Source organism: Coregonus clupeaformis, chromosome 32 (genome assembly GCF_020615455.1).
Source record: "Coregonus clupeaformis isolate EN_2021a chromosome 32, ASM2061545v1, whole genome shotgun sequence".
Lineage (NCBI taxonomy): Eukaryota > Metazoa > Chordata > Actinopteri > Salmoniformes > Salmonidae > Coregonus > Coregonus clupeaformis.
Window position 1 is genome coordinate 3922938 of NC_059223.1, and position 21062 is coordinate 3943999.

The window sequence follows — 21062 nt, forward strand, 5'->3', positions numbered from 1 at the left end:
TAGAGAAAACCCTTCTAACCCTTCAGAATCCTCCATGCCAAGCATGGGAGTGTGACTATTACATATTCAGTGCTTTTCTAACAGATGCTATGTTGAAAATACGAAATAAGTAAATACTTGTCCTGTTATACTGAAAGATAAAAGCTACTGCTAAATGTACATGTATAATAAATGTGTTATAGAATAAGATTACATTCAAATAGTATATTATCTAGACAATATAATTACAAGGGGAAAATTTTATCTATAATCACATAGAATAGAGTGTATTTTCCAACATTTCTGTTTGGACAAATTTTGTCCATGTATATATTCATAAGCAGTGGAGCATGAAGGTATTCTCATTTTGTGTGCAATGAGGCCTTGACACTGACCCTGCTTTTTAAGCACATTAAAATGGGGATACAAATTAAACATTGAAGTATGACTTGGTTTGACTCCAGTTTTTCAGATCTGCTATATACCCTAGTATTGATATTGGCGCATATAGATTTGCAGGAAGTGTCTTTCTCATTATGATCAGCCAGTCGTTAGTTTGATTAAAAGCCTCATAATCCCTCGAGGCTAACCTTGGCCTACACCACAAAGGGAGGGTGCAGAGCTGTAATATGACGGACAGGGGTTTGATCCAATGAGATAAATACAAAACCACACCCACAAAACCCACCCACCCACCAGCCATACAACACAACAACACAGAAAGAAAGCAATTTGCAGTGTTCATTTTTGTTCCATGCCAAATGGAGTGAAATAAAAGGAGCCTTTGGATTGGAAAGCCGTTTAAGACATTGATTCACCTTGGGTTCAGACCCAGTGTCTAATCATAGCCATGGGAGGCCAGTCAAGGCCAGGGTATTTCAGGCCTAGAGAGACAATGTTCTGTTTTAACTATACTCTGCTCTACATGAATCATATTCCCTATGTGATTTGTCAGCCATTACAGAACACGATGAATACATTTCATAGTCAGCCGCTATACAGTACTGCACCACCAGCCCTGTTTGCTTTAGAAAGGTTATGATTGTTTTTAGATCCACAGAATAATAAACTCGACCAAAAATGAAAAAAAAAACACTCCTTGTGCTCTTTTACAGTCTGTAAAATATAGCATCAGAATATATGGGTATTCAAATGTAAATGTAATTGAGCCCATTAACCTGTGAGCTATTATAGTCGGCTTGTTTGTCTGTTATGGATCTGATATGTAATAATAGATAAATACCAAGGTAATTGCAAATGTTAGAGAGAGGGGAGGACACAACATGTTCAACCCTCGTCACATTTGGCACGGGTCCCATGAAAGTGTTGCTTGTGCATATATCTGTTCCATCAGAAGCTATAAAGAGAGGGTGGGGGATGGTTGCTTTGTGGAGGAAGGGGGGGAGGAGGGGGTAGACGGGGAGGCAAGGGGAGGGTAGTTCTGTGAAACACACAACCTCATTATTCAGTCTATAGAACACACATCCACTCCATTGTTCTGTCAAATCAGCCCCAAACTGCCTGCCTAGCTGGGGTCTTAGCCCAAACACAGAGAGCTGCTGTAGGATAAAACTACTATCCAGATCTACAAAACAATCAGTCAGGAATAATGTCATTTATTTTTTTAATGCTCTTCATTTTGAAGCATAATCATCATAACTCTTTTTAACTACCGTTACAAAAGAGGGAAATGTAACCTAGCAATCCTAACTGTTTTAGAGAGATGGGAGACAAAGGAGACGATGATATCAGTACAAAGAGACATTCCCCTCAAATTAAATATATTGGTTTCATTTCCTTTTCTCCCTTGAAGCGGCCATGTTAGGAGAGAAAAAAGAGACAGGTGTAAGAGGTGTTATAGAGAGGGATGTGTTGGGAGGAGTATCTGCTCTGGCCGCCCTGGCTGCTCCTACATGGTGAATCATTGTCAGAAAGGTAAACTGATTTCATCACCAGGAGACTGACTGAGACTGGAATAGATGGCTTGTTTTTGCTCCAGCATGTCTGCTTGGCAAGCGTTCGTTTTGCCTTCCTTGGAGTGTGTGTTTCAGGACAAATAATTTCTGACACAGACATGGAGAGGCCTGCTAGTGTCGCTCGTACCCACCAGGGATTCATTTAAATATGCTTTAACTATTATTTCGCAGCAGCATCAATCATGAGGGATATGACAGAACCCTTTGTTCCAGACACAGGGTGTAAACACAGCTGCAGAGGCCTGGAGAACACTACTTCCCCTCCCTTATCTAACCACCACACCTGTCTGTCCTGTTCCACACACTACATCAAAACATCATCTACAGCTCTGATTATCCTAATGACACAAATGTCTTTAGGAAGACTCTCTCCATCTATCTATCTATCTATCTATCTATCTATCTATCTATCTATCTATCTATCTATCTATCTATCTATCTATCTATCTATCTATCTATCTATCTATCTATCTATCTATCTATCTATCTATCTATCTATCTATCTATCTATCTATCTATCTATCTATCTATCTATCTATCTATCTATCTATCTATCTATCTATCTATCTATCTATCTATCTATCTATCTATCTATCTATCTATCTATCTATCTATCTATCTATCTATCTACAGTGGTTTCGGAAAGTATTCAGACCCATTCCCTTTTTCAACATTTTGTTACATTTACAGCCTTATTCTAAAATCGATTAATAAAAACAAAATCCTCATCAATCTACACAAAATACCCCATAATGACAAAGCCAACACAGGTTTTTAGATTTTTTCCCCCCAAAATGTATTACAGTTTTTCTCCATTGGTTTGGCTCATTTCTTGAAACAGAAATTACATTCTCAAAACTCTAAGATCATTTGGCAAAACAGTCTTACAGTTCAGCACAACACTATAGCTCACTTGCAAAAGCTCATATCTCTCCTAAAACTGTTCACTCATGCTTCAAAACTAAATTCCTTTCCCATATAAGGAGTCAGTGCCACGAAAATGGCAAAGATCCTTCTCAATTGCTTTGGCTCATTTCTTGAAACAGACCGGACGTTCTCAACACTCTTGGTGCTTTAGCCAAAATAACGTGGATGGTTCGGCACAACACCATGGTTCACCTGCAAAAGCTCATACCTCTCCCAAAACAGTTCACGCATGTGTCAAAACTAAATTTCCTTCTCATTTAAACAGTCAGTGCCCCCAAAATGCTTCGTCCCTTTGGCATTGTGTAAGCACTGCAAGTCAAAATGTTTAGATGTTTTGTCACTATGGCAGAGGACCATTGAAATATCCCTCATGTCCACCTTTCAGTCTTAGCCCAGTCCTTCATTGACAATGGTTACTGTACTGTTTTTTGTCTAGCTAACAGAATACAATTGTGTATAAAACTGAAAAAAATAAATAGGATTTTAGGGTAAGAGTAGCCTCCAAGGTTTGACATCACACATTGCACTCATACTGCCAAGGAAATTGTAACCATTATCATTCACACACATAAAGTAACTTCCATACATCAGAGTAAAAGAAAATGTATACAGCATAATATACTGTAATATAAACACACAAACAAAAAACAATGAAAATTATATGCAGCCTACAGTGCTGTAAATAAAGCTGGAGTTTCACAACTAACAGTTCTTCACTGGTCGCTGTCCTCACCCTCCTGGCCATCCACACGCTGCTGTCTGTCTGGCCACAGATTCTCGTCCACATCACAGCGTATATTCTCCCTTGCGATGCAACGAGGGAAGAAACGGCGTGCATGTCGCAACCATCCCCTACACTGATCTCCTGTAATATCCTCACACGCAGCGTCCCATTGCATGGAGCAGGGACCTCTGATCTTGAGCCCGATGCTCATACACTCTCCACCTCCAAGCGGAGAAATACTCCTCAATAGGATTGAGGAAAGGAGAGTAAGGTGGTAGGAACACCATGACCATCCTTGGATGAGTAGTGAACCAGGCCCTGATGAGCGGGCCACGGTGGAAATTCACATTGTCCCATACAATGACATATTGTGGTAGGTGAGGCCCTACGAGACCGCTCTCATTTTCAGGGATCAAATCAACATGAAGGCGGTCCAAGAAGATGAGGAGCTTCTGTGTATTGTATGGGCCAAGACTGGGGATGTGAGTGCCCACACCATTCTCCGATATGGCAGCACACATAGTTATATTGCCCCCTCGCTGGCCTGGGACATCCACCATGGCCCGGTGGCCAATAATATTACGGCCACGTCTTCGGCCCTTGGCCAGGTTGAAGCCAGCTTCATCCACAAACACGAGGATGTGATGGGTCTCGTTTCCTTCCAATGCCATTATTCTCTACAATAGCGTAAAAAAGAAAACATCAAATCAGTCATACAGAAGAGTCATACACTACAGTTACAGACAATTACATAGGAATGTTCTATGTTCTCCACAAGTTCAATATACTACTGGCCACTACTCCAGTGGTTCCAAACCTGGGGTACATGTACCCCTATGCAGAGGTACTACAGGGGGTATTTGACAGAAAGGGGAGGGGGAAATCATCAATGACTAGACTTACTGAAATGTTACAGTAAAACCCACAGTATTAGATAGATTTACATGGGAGGCACTAATTGCAGCTCTTTGACCCCTTTTCTTATTGTATGTTATATTCTTCAAAATAAGGATTATAATGATAATTGCATCAAATCAAATCAAATCAAATCAAATTTTATTGGTCACATGCGCGAATACAACAAGTGCAGACATTACAGTGAAATGCTTACTTACAGCCCTTAACCAACAGTGCGTTTATTTTAAACAAAAAAGTAAGAATAAAACAACAACAAAAAAGTGTTGAGAAAAACAAAGAGCAGAAGTAAAATAAAGTGACAGTAGGGAGGCTATATATACAGGGGGTACCGGTGCAGAGTCAATGTGCGGGGGCACCGGCTAGTTGAGGTAGTTGAGGTAATATGTACATGTGGGTAGAGTTAAAGTGACTATGCATAAATACTTAACAGAGTAGCAGCAGCGTAAAAGGATGGGGTGGGGGGCAGTGCAAATAGTCCGGGTAGCCATGATTAGCTGTTCAGAGTCTTATGGCTTGTGGGTAGAAGCTGTTGAGAAGTCTTTTGGACCTAGACTTGGCACTCGGTACCGCTTGCCGTGCGGTAGCAGAGAGAACAGTCTATGACTAGGGTGGCTGGAGTCTTTGACAATTTTGAGGGCCTTCCTCTGACACCGCCTGGTATAGAGGTCTTGGATGGCAGGGAGCTTTGCCCCAGTGATGTACTGGGCCGTACGCACTACCCTCTGTAGTGCCTTGCGGTCAGAGGCCAAGCAGTTGCCATACCAGGCGGTGATGCAACCAGTCAGGATGCTCTCGATGGTGCAGCTGTAGAATTTTTTGAGGATCTGAGGACCCATGCCAAATCTTTTTAGTCTCCTGAGGGGGAATAGGCTTTGTCGTGCCCTCTTCACGACTGTCTTGGTGTGCTTGGACCATGATAGTTCGTTGGTGATGTGGACACCAAGGAACTTGAAGCTCTCAACCTGTTCCACTACAGCCCCGTCGATGAGAATGGGGGCGTGCTCAGTCCTCTTTTTTTTCCTGTAGTCCACAATCATCTCCTTTGTCTTGGTCACGTTGAGGGAGAGGTTGTTGTCCTGGCATCCACACGGCCAGATCTCTGACCTCCTCCCTATAGGCTGTCTCATCGTTGTCGGTGATCAGGCCTACCACTGTTGTGTCGTCGGCAAACTTAATGATGGTGTTGGAGTCGTGCCTGGCCATGCAGTCATGGGTGAACAGAGAGTACAGGAGGGGACTGAGCACGCACCCCTGAGGGCCCCCGTGTTGAGGATCAGTGTGGCAGATGTGTTGTTACCTACCCTTACCACCTGGGGCGGCCCGTCAGGAAGTCCAGGATCCAGTTGCAGAGGGAGGTGTTTAGTCCCAGGATCCTTAGCTTAGTGATGAGCTTAGAGGGCACTATGGTGTTGAATGCTGAGCTGTAGTCAATGAATAGCATTCTCACGTAGGTGTTCCTCTTGTCCAGGTGGGAAAGGGCAGTGTGGAGTGCGATAGAGATTGCATCATCTGTGGATCTGTTGGGGCGGTATGCAAATTGGAGTGGGTCTAGGGTTTCTGGGATTATGCTGTTGATGTGAGCCATGACCAGTCTTTCAAAGCACTTCCATGGCTACAGACGTCAGTGCTACGGGTCGGTAGTCATTTAGGCAGGTTATCTTAGAGTTCTTGGGCACGGGGACTATGGTGGTCTGCTTGAAACATGTTGGTATTACAGACTCGGTCAGGGACATGTTGAAAATGTCAGTGAAGACACTTGCCAGTTGGTTAGCACATGCTCGGAGTACACGCCCTGGTAATCCGTCTGGCCCAGCGGCCTTGTGAATGTTGACTTGCTTAAAAGTCTTACTCACATCGGCTACGGAGAGCGTGATCACATAGTCGTCCGGGAACAGCTGGTGCTCTCATGCATGCTTCAGTGTTGCTTGCCTCGAAGCGAGCAAAGAAGTGGTTTAGCTCGTCTGGTAGGCTTGTGTCACTGGGCAGCTCGCGGCTGTGCTTCCCTTTGTAGTCTGTAATAGTTTTCAAGCCCTGCCACATCCGACGAGCGTCAGAGCCAGTGTAGTATGATTCAATCTTAGACCTGTATTGACTCTTTGCCTGTTTGATGGTTCGTCGGAGGTCGTAGCGGGATTTCTTATAAGCTTCGGGTTAGAGTCCCGTTCCTTGAAAGCGGCAGCTCTACCCTTTAGCTCAGTGCGGATGTTGCCTGTAATCCATGGCTTCTGGTTGGGGTATGTACGTACGGTCACTGTGGGGACGACATCATCGATGCACTTATTGATGAAGCCAGTGACTGATGTGGTGTACTCCTCAATGCTGTCATACAGTAAGCTGCAGTTTTTAGGCGAAATGTTGAAGTCAGATAAATCAAATACTTCCATACCTGGATTACCTGGATACACAAATCAGGTAAAGTGGGTACTGAAGCCAAAAAAGTTTGGGAACCACTGCTTAATTGTAAAAATGTTATAATGATGGACAACCAGTAACTGACTTACATGTACATACTGGTACCGCAGCTCTTTCACTCTATCAGAGTTCCTCTCAAATGGTACCCTGTAAATTTGCTTCATTGTCATCTGATGCTTCTTCAATATCCGGTCTATTGTGGAGATGCTTATAGAGTTGACATTTTGGAATATGGCATTGTCTTGTAGGATTGCAGCGCGGATCTGTCTCAATGTGATGGCATTATTTGCCATCACCATGTTACAGATCTCTTGTTCTTGTTGTTCATTGAGAAGTTTTCCTCTGCCACCTGTGCAAGGTTGTCGTCCAATCCTAGATATAGAAGTCAAAGGACAACACTCCATTCAGTAATGTATACCTTATGTATTCCTTACAGAATGAGTTACCTATGTAATTGTATTGTTGTTTTACTTACAGTAACTTTACCACAATTCTAATGCATCACTGCACAGTGACTGGAATACTACTGTAAACTGTATCATCAATACTGTAGAAAATAAACTATTCCATAGTTTATTTTCTCCAATGTTTTTCTTGTCATTTTTAGTATCATAACATCCCATTGAGGTAAGATATTACTGTAGGCCTATCACACACACACACTAAATGAATAGGTAAATATGTAAATGAATATATTTCTTGCTCTATGCACAGTGTCCTGTCCTATACAACATATAATTCCATCATTGACTGACTACATACCTGTTTTCCCTGCGAAAGGTTTGGATGATGGAGGAGACTGTTGAGCGAGGCACATTAGGCTGCACTCGGCGACCTGCCTCCGCCATTGTGAGGCCATGGTTGATGACATGGTCTATAATTGTGGCCCGAATTTCATCCGGGACAGCATGGTGTCTTCGTGCTCCTCGGCCTCTTCCCCCTATTCCACCACCACGCACCCTTACTCCTCCTCCTCCTCTTCTTCTTCTTCCTCTTCCTCGAGCAGGCAGTTGCCCTTGTTCATTTACTTGGCCAGGTGCCTCCATGTTCAGAAATTGTACTGGTCCTGCATGGTCAAGCTCTTTACATACATGTTTGGCAGCATTCACAGTCATGGACAGCACCTGTCAGGTAACTAAACATACTGTTTGATTGGTCATCTGAGATGTGTGAAACTCCTCCTTCGTTAGTCAAGTTCTAGTTTCACCTGACTGTCAATTGCTGTAATAAATTTATCAAATGTTCCAAGGGATTCATATATGGTATTCATGGTATTATGTTCTTGACCAGGGGCGGCCTGTTCAATAGGGCGATATGGGCGACGCACTGCCAAACGGGAAAAGGAAGGGATTTTTTTTCTAATCAATTATATCACGGCAACAGTAGTTATCAGTGTTGTAATCTATATGTCTGATCTGCCACAGTGCCACACTGCCACTAAATGTCGAATCAGGCTAAAGTCGTGCTTCAAATGGCTCCCCCCTTTTTGGGGGCGATTTCAGTCAGGTTGAAAATCGCCCAGAAGTCTGTAATAGACTCCCATGTAAAATCTATTTTTTTCAAATTTCAGAGCCTTCAATACAATCTCAATGGGTGTCTGTGGGCTTGCACTTACGCGCTTTCGTCATACGTTACGTAACCATGAACGTAACTGAGAAAAGAGTGGATTGTTTGAAAGAAGTTCCTTTTTGTCGCGATTCGGCGAACAAATGAAGATAAATTGGCAACGAAACAATTAGGACCTCCCAGACCAAATTTAATAATTCAACAGGTTTCTACTAAAGGCGGAAAGTCCTACACCCGAGGATTTTCCAAAAATTGGTACGAACGAAAAAAGACATTGCCACTCACTCAACTGGATGACGAGGGATACAGGCTAGCTGTCCGCCGCCACAACGATGAGGTTAGTGTTGATAATCACAAGTTTACTGGATGTGGATATGGTGTAATAAAGGCAGTTTATTCAGAGGTAAATATATCTGGAATCGCGTTCACGGACCCGTTCGTCAAACTCTTAGGGAGCTATAAATTAAGCCCCATTACTTACCATATCAGATAAGAGAAATTGCTGCAGCTACATATATTTTACATCCTGGCCCTACATAGTTCACTATTTGCATCACTTACCAAAATATTACATGTGGTCATATATGCTTGGAAAGTGGAGATGCCATAGAACGTCAAAAAAGTAAACATTGCTGGAGACACATTGCCGTTTTGGAGAAGACATCGCGTTTGCTAGCGAAGAGATTTGTTGTGGCAAATGAACTTGGGCTGGGAATTGCCAGGAACCTCACGATAAGATATATGCATCAGCATTGCGAGTCTCATGATTCTATACGTATTGCGATTCGATACTGTGATTTTATTGCGCACCATATGTCTGTTGCAGAGGGATCAGAAAGCCATGAGAACGAGTTTTGATCAGTCATGGAAATAAAAGTGCTGAAAACAAATTTGCTCCCAATGTGAAAAGATTGAGAACAAGCTATGAAGGAACAATAATGGTGTTTTGGTGCAGGTACAGCCAACTAGCGCTAAAATATTGCGATATTGTCAATACAGTATATCGTAAAGTATCACTATGTAACTCGATTTCTTTCACCCCAATCCCTCAAATTAACGGTAAATAACTGAATTGTTTGCCCCACATTTAGCTAAGATGATTAGCTAGCCAGCTAAAATGTTTTATTTAGTTAGCAGTCGCATCTACAATAGTTTACTGTCAATAACATGTCTCCAAAAATGACGTGGTGTCTCCAATTGTGTTGACATTTTACAATTGCAATGCGCATCCATGAGTATCCACTTTCTGTAGCTCAGCTGGTAGAGCATGGTGCTTGTAACGCCAAGGTAGTGGGTTCGATCCCCGGGACCACCCATACACAAAAATGTATGCACGCATGACTGTAAGTCGCTTTGGATAAAAGCGTCTGCTAAATGGCAATTATTATTATTATTATCTGAAGAGAGCCCCGAAACATTGTGTGCAGACATTTTATGCAATAAATGAAGTAGGTTCAATCTAGTAGTTCTGATCTTCTGATTGGTCCTGATGAGTTGGGCGAGGTCCCCTGCAGGCTACTGTCACTGTTGCATTGGCTCTGAGTCGGGTTCTCTGTCTTCAAATGTTCAGCCTAAGAGAGGGGATTTTTGTGTGTGTGTGTGTGTGTGTGTGTGTGTGTTTAACAGTGATGATGTGTGTGTGTGTGTGTGTGTTTAACAGTGATGATGTGTGTGTGTGTGTGTTTGTGTGTGTGTGTGTCCTCAGAGCAAGAACTCGTGAGTTGGAAGAACTGAGAGGCCTATGGCGTGGGTGTTGTCCTTGGCCACCTGCTGACAAGGCTGACAAGATAGGACCCTTTTGTCCATTGTTATTGGATAGGAACAGAACTTATAACCAGCTCCTGACCTAAATAGATCTTAGCACAACATTTTACTCAACATATCATATTCCATATTCACTATAACAAATATATTTACTACGACATTAGCAAGAACCGCCACATCCTCAGCCGGCTAATCCAGTGTGTGAAGTTTTGCGGAGTGTTTGAGTTAGCTTTGCGAGGCAAAGATGAAACTGAGGGCTCCACCAACCCTGGTAAGCCAACACTTTTGAGATCAGTCAATAAATGCTTCTGGTATTGACTTATATGCTGCCCCTGTCTTCATGTTGTTGCTGGACATATCTTTTTTAAATGTGTGTAGGTCACCTAAATCATCAGAAAAATTGCCCCTCCTGAGAATTTTTCAGGAGCCGCCACTGTTCTTGACTAATTTTGACAATTGAACAGACTATTGTGCATGTGATGACTTATACAATGAAATGACGCTGACACGTTTTGGAGCGAACAACCATTAGACTGAGAATCAACAATCAGTTTAGATAAACAAGATCTATTCACTTGGAAATTGTGCTAAATGTAGGCTACCTGTACTTAATCATTTGCAAAGATGTACTGAGACATTGAGACATGTACTTAGACATTTGCAATTTGATGAAATGAATGAGAAATTCAATTCTGTTGTGAACAATTGCCAAGTGGTTTGGAGGTTTGTCCATGTAGTTTTGAGAATGTAATTTCTGTTTCAAGAAATGAGCCAAACCAATGGAGAAAAACTGTAAAACTAAAAAACAGAAATAACTTATTTACATAAGTATTCATACCCTTTGCTATGAGACTCGAAATTGAGCTTAGGTGCATCCTGTTTCCATTGATCATCCTTGAGATGTTTCTACAACTTGATTGGAGTCCACCTGTGGTAAATTCAATTGATTGGACATGATTTGGAAAGGCACACACCTGTCTATATAAGGTCCCACAGTTGACAGTGCATGTCAGAGCAAAAACCAAGCCATGAGGTCGAAGGAATTGTCCGTAGAGCTCCGAGACAGGATTGTGTCGAGGCACAGATCTGGTGAAGGGTACACAAAATAATTCTGCAGCATTGAAGGTCCCAAAGAATACAGTGGCCTCCATCATTCTTAAATAGAAGAAGTTTGGAACCATCAGCTATTCCTAGAGCTGGATGCCCAGCCAAACTGCGCAATCGGGGGAAAAGGGCCTTGGTCAGGGAGGTGACCAAGAACCCAATGGCCACAGAGCTCCAGAGTTCCTCTGTGGAGATGGGAGAACCTTCCTGAAGGACAACCATCTCTGCAGCACTCCACCAATCAGGCCTTTATGATAGAGTGGCCAGACGGAAGCCACTCCTCAGTAAAAGGCACATGACAGCCTGCTTGGAGTTTGCCAAAAGGCACCTAAAGGACTCTCAGACCATGAGAAACAAGATTCTCTTGTCTGATGAAACCAATACTGAACTCTTTGGCCTGAATGTCATGCATCAGGTCTGGAGGAAACCTGGCACCATCCCTAGGGTGAAGCATGGTGGTGGCAGCATCATGCTGTGGGGATGTTTTTCAGCGGCAGGGACTTGTCATGATCGAGGGAAAGATGAACGGGAACAAAGTACAGAGAGATCCTTGATGAAAACCTGCTCCAGTGCGCTCAGGACCTTAGACTGGGGCGAAGGTTCACCTTCTAACAGGACAACGACCCTAAGCACACAGCCAAGACAACACAGGAGTGGCTTCGGGACAAGTCTCTGAATGTCCTTGAGTGGCCCAGCCAGAGCCCAGAATTAAACCTGATAGCTGTTCAGCGATGCACCCCATCCAACCTGACAGAGTTTGAGAGGATCTGCAGAGAAGAATGGGAGAAACTCCCCAAATACAGGTGTGCCAGGCTTGTAGCGTCATACCCAAGAAGACTTGAGGCTGTAATCGCTGCCAAAGGTGCTTCAAAAAGTACTGAGTAAAGGGTCTGAATACTTATGTAAATGTTTTTTCTTTGTCATTATGGGGTATTGTGTGTAGTTTGATGAGGAAAAAATATAATTTAATCCATTTTAGAATAAGGCTGTAACGTAAAACTAAATGTGGAAAAAGTCAATGGGTCTGAATACTTTCCGAATGCACTGTATCTATCTATCTATCTATTTATCTATCTCGCTATCACTCTCTCGCTTTCTCCTCCCTTCTTTAATTAAAGACAGAATCACATCCTCCCCAACAAACTGGGAATTATCATCCGGTTTGTTTTCTTATTGTTACCAATGATTTACTCTGAATGTCTTCCATTATTTGATATATAGTATTTGCATTGAATGTATACATATATCTAGAGATATTTTCTATGATGTAAAGTAAATAGTATCACAGCTAGATAGTAAGATAAACATTGACTTGTCAGAAGTCAAAGCACCACACTGTGATATGATGGTCTTTGACACAATTACTTGAGGCCAGACGAGCTGATGTCCTAACAACCTTCCTTCCAAATGACAGCTGAACTACTGCACTGACTTAGACAAGTAGACATTCTACGTTTACTCAAAGCTCTCAACTCTACAGTTCCTTCAGAAAGTAGTCATACCCCTTGACTTTTTGTTGTGTTACAGTCTGACTTCAAAATGGATTTAATATTTAAAAAAATCTCACCCATCTACACACAATACCCCATAATGACAAAGGGAAAACATGTTTTTAGAAATGTTTGCACATTTATTGAAAATGAAATACAGAAATATCTTATTTACATACAGTTGAAGTTGGAAGTTTACATACACCTTAGCCAAATACATTAAACTAAATTCCTGACATTTAGTCTAGTTAAAATTCCCTGTCTTAGGTCAGTTAGGATCACCACTTTATTTTAAGAATGTGAAATGTCAGAATAATAGTAGAGAGAATGATTTCTTTCAGCTTTTATTTATTTCATCACATTCCCAGTGGGTCAGAAGTTTACATACACTCAATTTGTATTCGGTAGCATTGTCTTTAAATTGTTTAACTTGGGTCAAACGTTTCGAGTAGTCTCCCACAAGCTTCCCACAATAAGTTGGGTGAATTTTGTCGCCTTCCTTCTGACAGAGCTAGGGTAACTGAGTCAGGTTTGTAGGCCTCCTTGCTCACACACGCTTTTTTAGTTCTGCCCTCACATTTTCTATAGGATTGAGGTCAGGGCTTTGTGACGGCCACTCCAATACCTTGACTTTGTTGTCCTTAAGCCATTTTGCCACAACTTTTGAAGTATGCTTGGGGTCATTGTCCATTTGGAAGACCCATTTGCGACCAAACTTTAACTTCCTGACTGATGTCTTGAGATGTTGCTTCAATATATCCACATAATTTTCCATCCTCATGATGCCATCTATTTTGTGAAGTGCACCAGTCCCTCCTGCAGCAAAGCACCCCCACAGCATGATGCTGGCACCCCGTGCTTCACGGTTGGGATGGTGTTCTTCGACTTGCGAGCTACCCCCTTTTTCCTCCAAACATAACGATGGTCATTATGGCCAAACAGTTCTATTTTTGTTTCATCAGACCAGAGGACATTTCTCCAAAAAGTACGATCTTTGTCCCCATGTGCAGTTGCAAACCGTAGTCTGTCTTTTTTTATGGCAGGTTTTGGAGCAGTGGCTTCCAGGTTATGTCGATATAGGACTCGTTTTACTGTGGATATAGATACTTTTGTACCTGTTTCCTCCAGCATCTTCACAACGTCCTTTGCTGTTGTTCTGGGATTGATTTGCACTTTTCGCACCAAAGTACGTTCATCTCTAGGAGACAGAACGCGTCTCCTACCTGAGCGGTATGACGGCTGCGTGGTCCCATGGTGTTTATACTTGCGTACTATTGTTTGTAGAGATGAACGTGGTGCCTTCAGGCATTTGGAAATTTTTCCCAAGGATGAACCAGACTTGTGGAGGTCTACCATTTTGTTTCTGAGGTCTTGGCTGATTTCTTAGGATTTTCCCATGATGTCAAGCAAAGAGGCACTGAGTTTGAAGGTAGGCCTTGAAATACATCCACAGGTACACCTCCAATTGTCTAACATGATGTCAATTAGCCTATCAGAAGCTTCTAAAGCTATGACATCATTTTCTGGAATTTTCCAAGCTGTTTAAAGGCACAGTCAACTTAGTGTATGTAAACTTCTGACCCACTGGAATTGTGATACAGTGAATTATAAGTGAAATAATCTGTCTATAAACAATTGTTGGAAAAATTACTTGTGTCATGCACAAAGTAGATGTCCTAACTGACTTGCCAAAACTATAGTTTGTTAACAAGAAATGTGTGGAGTAGTAAAGAAACAAGTTTTAATGACTCCAACCTACGTGTATGTAAACTTCCGACTTCAACTGTATGTATTCACACCCCTGAGTCAATATTTTGTACAAGCACTTTGGCAGCGATTACAACTGTGAGTCTTTCTGGGTAAGTCTAAGAGCTTTCCACACCTGGATTGTGTAACATTGGTCCATTATTATTTTCAAAATTCTTCAAGCTCTTTCAAATTCGTTGTTGATCATTGCTAGACAACCATTTTCAGGTATTCCCATAGTTTTCCAAGTAGATTTAAGTCAAAACAGTAACTTGGCCACTCAGGAACATTCACTGTGTTCTTGGTAAGAAACTCCAGTGTAGATTTGGCCTTGTGTTTTTGGTTATTGTCCTGCTGAAACATGAATTAATATCCCATTGTCCGGTGGAAAGCAGACTGAACCAGGTTTTCCTCTAGGATTTTGCCTGTGCTTAGCTCCATTCCATAAATGTTTTATCCTGAAAAACTCTCCAGTCCTTAGCGATTACAAGAATACCCATAACATGATGCAGCCACCACTATGCTTGAAAATATGGAGAGTGGTACTCAGTAATGTGTTGTATTGGATTTGCCCCAAACATAACACTTTGTGTTCAGGACAAAAAGTGAATTGATTTACCACATTTTTTGGAAACAGGATGCATGTTCTGGAATATTTATATTCTGTATAAATGTTATTTTATTTTTATTTACTTTACCTTTATTTAACTAGGCAAGTCAGTTAAGAACAGATTCTTATTTACAATGACGGCCTAAACCGGCCAAACCCGGAGGACAGTGGCTTGCGAAAGTATTCACCCCCCTTGGCATTCTACCTATTTTGTTGCCTTACAACCTGGAATTACAATTGATTTTGGGGGTTTGTATCATTTGATTTACACAACGTGCCTACCACTTTGAAGATGCAAAATATGTTTTATTGTGAAACAAACAAGAAATAAGACAAAAAAACAGAAAACTTGAGCGTGAATAACTACAATTTTAGTCTCCTCTGACCAGAGTACCTTATTCCATATGTTTGGGAGTCTCCCACATGCCTTTTGGCGAACACCAAACGTGTTTGCTTATTTTTTTCTTTAAGCAATGGCTTTTTTCTGGCTACTCTTCCGTAAAGCCCAGCTCTGTGGAGTGTATGGCTTAAAGTGGTCCTATGGACAGATACTCCAATCTCCGCTGTGGAGCTTTGCAGCTCCTTCAGGGTTATCTTTGTTGCCTCTCTGATTAATGCCCTCCTTGTCTGGTCTGTGAGTTTTGGTAGGCGGCCCTCTCTTGGCAGGTTTGTTGTGGTGCCATATTCTTTCAATTTTTTAATAATGGATTTTATGGTGTTCCGTGGGATGTTCAAAGTTTCTGATATATTTTTATAACCCAACCCTGATCTGTACTTCTCCACAACTTTGTCTCTGACCTGTTTGGAGAGCTCCTTGGTCTTCATGGTGCCGCTTGCTTGGTGGTGCCCCTTGCTTAGTGGTGTTGCAGACCCTGTGGCCATTCAGAACAGGTGTATATATACTGAGATCATGTGACAGATCATGTGAAACTTAGATTGCACACAGGTGGACTTTATTTAACTAATTATGTGACTTCTGAAGGTAATTGGTTTCGCTAGATCTTATTTAGGGGCTTCATCGCAAAGGGGGTGAATACATATGCATGCACCACTTTTCCGTTACTTTTCTTTTTGAAGTTTTTGAAGCAAGTAATTTTTTTTATTTCACTTCACCAATTTGGACTATTTTGCGTATGTCCATTACATGAAATCCAAATAAAATCCATTGAAATTACAGGTTGTAATGCAACAATATAGGAAAAACGCCAAGGGGGTTGAATACTTTTGCAAGGCACTGTAGGCTTCCTTCTTTTTACCCTGTCAATTAGGTTAGTATTGTGGAGGAACTACAATGTTGTTGATTTATCCTTCCTTTCCGGCAACTGAGTTAGGAAGGACGGCTGTATCTTTGTAGTGACTGGGTGTATTGATAAACCATCCAATAACTTCACCATGCTCAAAGGGATTTTTCAATTCAATTTTTATTTTTAGCCATCTACCAATAGGTGCCCTTCTTTGCGAGGCATTGGAAAACCTCCCTCGTCTTTGTAGTTGAATCTGTGTTTGAAATTCACTGCTTGACTGAGAAACCTTACAGATGATTGTATGTGTGGGGTACAGAGATGAGGTATTCATTGTTATTGCACACAGAGTGAGTCCATGCAACTTATTATGTGACTTGTTTAGCAAATGTGTCCTCCTGAATTTATTTAGGCTTGCCATAACAAAGGGGTTGAATACTTATTGACTCAAGACATATCAGCTTTTCATTTTTAATTAATTAGTAAAAATTCCACTTTCACATTATGGGATATTGTGTGTAGGCCAGTGACAAAAAAAGCTAAATTTAATCCATTTTAAATTCAGGCTCTAACACAACAACATGTGGAAAAATTCAAGGGGTGTGAAACTGTGATAATATCTACTGTGCAACATTTTTATGCAATGCTCTGGTATTGGGAACGTTTCTTGTGCCAATAAGAGTCTTTTGAACTATGGCCAATAGAGTCTTGGTTGACCTTGACATTCTGCATTGATTGTAGTTTATACAGTAACTGTTGAAATGGACCAAGTGGTCTCAGATTTAATCTGGTCTAATAAAGTCTATCAAACTGGGGTTGCACAGTTAAATGGGCCTGAAGTTGATTATTGCCATTACTCAATACAATTAGAATTTGATCATTTTAAGCTAAGAGAAGCTGAATTGGCAGCACACAGTTATTTTTAAGAGGCAACTGAGGCGTTCATGATTCTCTGTTTAGCACAGCAAAACGTATAATCTGGTAAAGACCCAACAAAAAGGGAACAGTGAAAAGTGAGGGACAAGCAGAAATCCCATTAACAACAATCCTTAGTATTTAACAAGCTAACTGGTCAGCCAAGAGTACATCACCACTGCCCAAATAAAGGCCCTGTGAAGTAAATCAATGTGGGCCTCTGGTACATGACCCAGTTGACTTTGAGGGGCTAATGCATTGATGTTGATATGGAGAGTACTAGAGTGAAGAAAATTCAATTGCGAAACAGCAGAGTAGTCAGAAGTGTTGTGTGTGTGTGTGTGTGGGGGGGTGCAATAGGAGAGAGAGAGGTCACCCCTGGGTTTAGCTACACGCTCAGCTATCTATGACCTCTGTGATGTGGGTTTAGTTGTCTTCTCCAGATGCAGGTGTAATGCTCAGTGGTACCCATTTTCTGCTTTGTTTGGAAAGCATAATTTTAAGATCAGTGTTGGCTACAGCACCCAACAAACAAGGGAATGAAAAATAGCTTGTAATTTACTAACATTTCCCCTGGCAATACCATCCACCATTGTAGACTATAGCCATATAGTACTCTGCACTTTACCACTATAGTACAACTGCTCGGGTGCAATAGGAGAATGGACTAGGTCATGGACATTGGCAAATAGGAGAACATTTCAACAGTAACCGGTAAACAATCTAGCTACTATATGCAGCAGAGACAAGTCCACGATATTACATGCAAAGGCAACTTTTCCACACTGCAGAAATGGAAGACAAGGCAGAGGTTCATTCTAACAGTTTGAATAGAGCGGAGTGATTCCTGTCAATATGGTGTCAAGGCATCACAAAATCAGAGCAGTGTGTCAAGAAAGGCCAACCACTGTTCATGGTCTCCTTGTTCCATACTATTACAGTATATCACAAGGTTGCCAGAAAAAGTTCAACATGGCGTCATATATGTTCACTAATTATGTGTGTGTGTTGAGAACCATTTCCCCACCGAGAGATACTGTACATGGTGTTATCATGTATTACTTGAGACTGGCAAGAATCTAATGAGAAGCCTACCTCACAATTCCTTCTCAATTATTTAATGAACCTACTTTTTTCTCTTTATTTCTCACCACTTTTTCTAATGTACCTTCTGCAAGTCTTTAAAAAAACGTAGCCCAGCACACCTGCAAGCCTAACCAGAGCAGCAGGATTTGAATCAGCCACTCCAACTTTTATTTCTGAAATATTTCATGTTCTAATGACTGGGCCTTTCATTTCACACCAGGTCTGTGTCGGCTGCACTGAATTGATCTGCATGAAATATCAAAGGCCTAGCCACGGCAGCTTTCAGAAATGAACCAATGATAATCTTCATATCTGTTGAGCTGACAGAAGACAGTACTCTCTTTTTCTCTCTTTCCTTTCCTTCACCTTATTGTCGTTCTTTTGTAAATTCTCTACTGTTGTCTTGCCAAGTCTCGTGTATGTAAGTGCATGTGATAGTACGTTTGTACCCTCGGACAAAGCTATTGTGTACTAACTGTTTGCCTACCAAAAGTTGTACTTCTCCAGTCAATATTTTCTGTTTTATGAAGAGTTACCCACAACAAATAACTGTCAATCTTTTATTTATTGGACAAAACTTACAGTAGATATCTGGATTACACTCTGAATTCAGTCTAGCACAACAACATAATGAGAAGTGTCTTAAGGGACGTATTTGAGGGCAGAAAAGCCAGACTATTATAAACTTGCAGAAATTATAAGGACTATTCCCTAAGGTTCAATGTAAGGATGATAGTGTGTGACAGGTGACTACAGACATAAACACTGTACCTCTGGGGGATATGATCTATCACATGCACTGTATAAACAAATAATTTCACTGGATAAGATCAAATAACGTGCACACATACCTTCCTGTTTTATTTGATAAGAGTCCACACATACACGCATGGCCGCACGCAAACACGCAAGTGCATGCACGCACGAACACACACACACACACACACGCACTCACACACACACACACACACAAATAAAGTGCAAAGAAACACACCATGGGCACGTTCAGCTGTCCTGAAAGTAATGAAGTGCAACCTTAAGACATCTGTATATAAAATACTGTGTCTCATTGTTTGTACACAGGGAGGTTGTGGAGCTGCTGCCAGCGGCCATCTTTAACCCCACCACCTGACAGGTACAGGGAAAGAAGAAGAGAATAGTTGCCTCAGGTGACTCCTCATCTCGGGTGAAATATCTTGTCATCAACCATTGTTCGGCATCTTTTTGTGTTTTTTTGTGTGGATTTTTATGAGGGTAAAACAGTCAGTCTGTCTGGTGAATGTTTAGTTCTGATTTTGAACGTCATAAATTACGCATAACTCATCTATGCTCTTTGACCTTTTCCCTTAATACTCTGCCCTACGTTGGGAGCACAGTCATCAGATTACTGATAGCACATGGTGATATTATTAACACATATCCCCAGCCCAGTGAGCCCATAACCCATCAGATAAAACAAACCACATATGGACCAGCAACCTAATGAGAAACTGTTTCCGTCAGCCATTATTTCAGGAAGATGGATTCTCTGGCAAATCAGGCCCAATCATCTAATCCATAAACTCAGTTACTTATTGTAATTTTACCAACCTGATGGAATTCTCATACATGCTGCACTCTAATAGCGATACAGATATTATTCAAATGAGTTCAACAGCCTGCTCTCACTGATGGCATATGGCACTTTAGACAACCAATGCCATATGGACACATATGGCTGGCGTTTTCAGACATAATGACAACAAACCATATGTAGGGTCATTTCTGACAGCCAGAGTGCATTTGTTGTCTCTGAAGGAGAAAACAATTCTGGGAAATGTGGCTTCATATCACACAATGTTTAACCAATCTGTGCTGGCTCGTGTAGTGGCGAAAAAGAGAATAGATGTATGGAGATTAAACTAAGAGAATGAAATTAAAATGGCATGTTTGTCTATATCACCTTATAGCGGGCCTACAATACAGTCCTCACATGGGAATTGCCATTAAATCTGGAGAGAAACATAATGGGGCTGTATTCCAAACTGCTTTCTTATGCTTTAAGGAGCTACATGTTTGCATGTTGTGGTAATATTAGGTAAAACCTAAATATTACATTTCTAAATGTTCTTGAAATGTTCTGAGGACCTCCAAGACAAGTGCTGATGGTATGAAAGGAGGTTGTGTTTTCTCTAGCAGGAGGTAAGCTTGGCTTCTTATATGGTGTTGAGTAAAGCTTAAACCATGTATTTAGATTGTAGGTAGGTATTGTAGTTAGGTATTGTAGGTAGTTTATTTAGGTAGTTATTGTAGGTAATTATAGGTAATTATTGTAGGTAAGTATTGTATTCGAGTGAGCCAGGTGAAGCACGAGGCTAGCTAACCTAGCGGGTAGCTACTGGTAACTTTTAGCAACTGTAGTAAAGCTTAAACCATGTATTTAGATTGTAGTTAGGTATTGTAGGTAGTTTATTTAGGTAGTTATTGTAGGTAATTATTGTAGGTAAGTATTGTATTCGAGTGAGCCCGGTGAATTTTTGCTGCGTTATGAAAGGAACTAGACACTGACACGAATTATCTGTTTAGTGTGTTAACACACTATTGGTAGTCTGTTGTAACCAAGTA